We start from the raw sequence: 4,474 nt of genomic DNA on the forward strand, positions 1-4,474 counted from the left end.
CTCCAACTAAAGTTTGGATGATTTTTCCAGCCAGGATTGTATGTGTTGGAGTTGGGTCCAGTAAAAGGTCTTTGATAGTTATTTACGGCATTGGCTTGTTCATTCAACACTCCTCGAAAGGCAGGTATTGTAGGACGGTTTTCAGTTGTGTGAATGTTGCAATCACAGATGCCGCAAACAATTTCATTGACCTTATCCTTCTTTCCTTCCATGGCCTCAACTTTCCTTATGAGCGTAGTCACTTTACACTTGAGATCATCCTCTTCTTTCAAGAGATATAATCCACCTTTCTCCTTTAATTGAGTCGGCCTAGACGTGGTGTTCGACTTTGGGTAATAGTCCCAAGATTGTGTTTTTTCAGCCAAACTATCAAGGTAGTCCCATACCTCGTCGATATCTTTATTAATGAACTCTCCATTACACATTGTCTCGACCATTTGGCGCATGGAAGATGTCAGTCCATCATAGAAAAAATTTGTAATGCGCCACGTTTCAAATCCGTGTTGTGGGCATGAATTGACCAAATCTTTGAACCTTTCCCAACATTGGAAGAATGTTTCATCTTCCTTTGGGCAAAGTTCATGATCGCTTTCCTGAGGGAATCCTTTTATGATGTGGGAAGAATTTTTTTATGAATTCCCTCTGCATGTCGTTCCATGTGCCAATGGATCTAGGACGTAGTGAATGTAACCACGTCTTAGCTTTCTCTTTTAAGGAAAAAGGAAAGAGTTTCAGCCTAATTGTATCCTCAGATACATTAGGAAAACATAATGTAGCTATTATCTCATCGAACTCTTTCAAATGTAAATATGGACTTTCAGATTCAAGTCCATGGAATTTGGGAAGGAGTTGGATAACTCCTGGCTTGATGTCCATTTGTCCTGTATTTTCAGGAAAAATCATGCATGAGGGCGTACTCACTCCCGCCGGTTGTAGAAAATCTCGTAAAGTACGAGGCGGGGGTGCCTGTTGCACCTCATTCTCATCTTGGGTATCCTCCACCCTGGGTGGAAGTAGAGGAGGTTGGTGTTCAGCCATCACTTCAGTTAACTCAGGGGATTTCGAGCGGTGTCTAGTCCTGCGATGGATAGTCAACCCCTCAACCACTCCTCCTTCAGTCAAGAGACGTCGAGTGTCGTCACGGGCCCACTTGGGCATGAAACACTCGCAGCCCTCAATTCAAAGCCTAATCCTAAAGAAGGAAAAAAGAAAATCTAAAACGAAAGAGAGGGAGAATTGGAAAGGAATTACCAAATTGAAGCTCCTAAGTTAAGGACCTGCAAAATAAAACAAAAATAAGTTAGATTCTATAAAGGAGAGAAACGATACTTTAAAAGAAAAATAACAGTAAATTAATTTCTAAAAGAAGGTATTCTTTAAAGAAAAACGGAAATTTCTAAAGTAAACTAGGAAAGCCTAAACTAAAAAGTAAATTACTACAAGAAAATTGAAAAATAGAGAGTAGGGAAGGAGTGTACCAAAATAGAGATTTCTATCTTAAAGGCCTACAAAATAGGAAGGTTAGTTTCTAAACAAAAATCCTAAAAATAAATTAAGAAACAGAATTAGATTCAAAAAGTGTTAGAATTAGAAAGTTAATAGAACCAAAATAGAAAGTCAATTTCTAAATAACCTAAATTTCTAAAAATAAACTATTTCCTACAGAACAGAGGATACTAGAATTAGAAAGTTTCTAAAATCTAAACCCTAATTTTATAAAAAGAAAAAGTAGAGAATTTAGGAAAGAATTACCAATTTAGAGATTTTATGTCAGGATCCTACAAAACAGGAAACAAGTTAGTTCTAAAAATCAAATAGAAATAAAAATCTAAAACTAAAGTTAATAAAATCCTAATCTTATCCTAATTCTAAAACTAATTAATTTCAGAAAATCGTAACTATCAGTCCCCGGCAACGGTGCCAAAAACTTGTTCACACCCCAAGTGCAGGGTTGTGATGTAGTAATAAACTCGGTAAGACCGAGGTCGAATCCACAGGGACTGATACCTGTACGTTATCTGAAACCAAGTAGAACTAGAACTAGACTAAGATGTGATCTAAACCAAATAGAATTTAGGAAATAATTGTGGAATAATTATTTAAAACTTTAAGGAATTCAGAGGACGAAAACTAGGGATTCAGAGGATCCACTTGTAGAGATCAGGGAGATCGTATGCCACTATCACAAATTATGAAAATTTACTGAACTGCCATTGATATAGGTTTCAAGAGATGAAAGGTGTATGAATTAGAATGGATTCCATCACCAAACCATGCCCAGGAGACAAAGCTAACAACAGAATTAAACTAATTACCAACCACATCAACATGCTATGAAAATCAAGAAAAAATGGTACTGTCATCGACCATGCCCAGGAGACGATGGGGAACAACAGGGCTTCCTGACGTCATACACATAAAAAGAGTAGGAACATGCTCAAAGTCATCGCAGACCCATTGTAATTTCGGTCACAACAGACCATTAAAAACTAAGAAAAAGATTCCTTTAATAATCAACTATATCAACTTCAGTTTAGAAATTTAAATTAAAGGCATAAAGTAGGTTCTCCCATCTCGCTACAAGCTTCACCTCTTAGCCCTAGCTAAGAGGATTAGCCACGCATGGATGGGCTAGATCTCATCAGAAATTTGAGAAGAAAAGCATAATAAAAAGAAAAACAAAGAAAAAAAACCTTCTTTCTTCTCTCCCTGTCTTTCTCTCTCTCCTGTCAGATCTCCAGCCGTCTGCCCAAGCTCCTTCAATCCCTGATCGTGCACAGCAGCAGCAACTGCTCCACGTTCGGCAGCCAATCCGTTTTCCTTCCCACGTTCTCCACAGCAGCCCCAAAACTTCCTATTTTCTGTTCTTTTCTTTTATCCTCACGTTCCAGCCGTGCATAGCAGAAAACCACAGAAAAAAAAACTCCCTTTTTCTTCCCTCCTTTTCTCCTGCTGTCCCTGCTCAAAAAAACCGATCTCTTCCAGCAGCCTTAGCAAAAAAACTGCTGCTCTTCCTCCAGCCGTGAATAACATGAATCGATCCCTTCCAAACCGAGCCTCCTCCCTTTTTATCTTTCTTCTCACCTCCCTTCTGTGGAGTCCTGGCAGGACTCAGCTGCGGAAGCTGGGACTCCTTGTATGTAGAGAGGAGGTCCGTGCGAAAGGCCGGAAATCGCGGACGAGTTGGGTGCGAAGACGCACAGCAGCCAAACTCGTGGTCTTCTCCTCTTCTTCTTCTTTGCTTTCCTTCCAAAAGGACAACGTCCTCTGGAAGATTTCTGGCCCACCTACATGATGAACGGCTCGGATCATCGAGAAGGGCAATGATGGTGGCCCACTGAGTTTCGTCCGCAAGCTTTGTTAGCGAACAGAGCTTGCGCAGACCTTGCGCTGGGCTGTCGGTGGAGCCCATAAACACTGTAATAAAGAGAATCCTCTCCGTTCATTCGACTCGTGGTGAAAAAACAGTGATAAACACGCATTTTTTTCTTGATTTTAGTGTGGCCCACCGTATCTTCTACTCCGCCGTTCATCATACATTGAACGGTTAGGATTATGCAGAACCTTCCATGGTGGTAAAAAGACACCTAGGCGAGGGTCTACCCCAACCTCTCGTCACAATGGACGGTCCAGATCTTCGTAATAAGCGCTGATTGGGGCCCACTGCTGGAAAACGGACGGACAGCGTCCGTCCGCTGTTGCTGCGGAAGAAGAAGACGGGTCAGCCCGTCTTTGACCGGGCTGACCGTCCGGTGCGGCGCGGGCAGCGGTGCACTCTGTACACGCGCTGTGTATATAGAGTCCACTGTGATGATCGTGAGAAATCTGCTCCGTCCATCCGCTTTGACACGTGGTTTAAACCGTGTAGAACAATTTTGAAGCATATCCGGATATCAGGCGGGCCCCACAGACTGATTAAAGGGCTGATCTGTCCATTTGGGCCACTTCCACAGTGATCCAGGGGCTGAAATTTTACGTGTACGGTTTATTTATGGTCCTCAAGCCACGTGTGAAGTTTCGAACTGATCAGATGGTGGGAACCCTATGATCTTGCATTTTGGACACTTTTCAGGCCACTTGAGCTTCGATTCCTCGATTTCCGCGGACCCCTGGTGTATAATTTCGTCGCTCTTGGTCTTCTGGAGTCCGTCCCCTGCTTTAGTGTCATCAGATCGGTAAATCCATGCTTTTTAGTGTCCTTTCCCAGTCCAAGCTCATGAAGACGCCCTGCATCACAAATTCAATTAAATTAGGCTATTAAACGGTGTCATGCTTGTAAATTCATGCAATAAATGGGTCTGATATGCAATATTTGACCCTTAACAATGGACACACCATACCGAGGAGGAGGCTACTTGAGAAACAGAAGCTAAAGTCCGTAAGAATTACCCACAAATCCTCGAGAGTACGAAAAGGTACAAATTTCAGGGGAAAATTTTTTTCTTTAAGGGGGGTAGATTGTAACGTCCCAAAA

The 4,474-nt window shown here is 41.8% G+C and overlaps 1 non-coding gene across 1 annotated transcript; it reads left to right on the forward strand.

Annotated features, from left to right (window-relative positions):
• The first annotated feature begins 495 nt into the window (after positions 1 to 495).
• LOC131222188 (small nucleolar RNA R71) lies at positions 496 to 601 on the forward strand. Its single transcript, XR_009159896.1, has one exon. It is a non-coding gene; the product is annotated as a small nucleolar RNA R71 (small nucleolar RNA).
• Positions 602 to 4,474: the final 3,873 nt, after the last annotated feature.

The sequence above is a fragment of the Magnolia sinica genome, chromosome 12 (assembly GCF_029962835.1).
Source record: "Magnolia sinica isolate HGM2019 chromosome 12, MsV1, whole genome shotgun sequence".
NCBI classification, from domain to species: domain Eukaryota; kingdom Viridiplantae; phylum Streptophyta; class Magnoliopsida; order Magnoliales; family Magnoliaceae; genus Magnolia; species Magnolia sinica.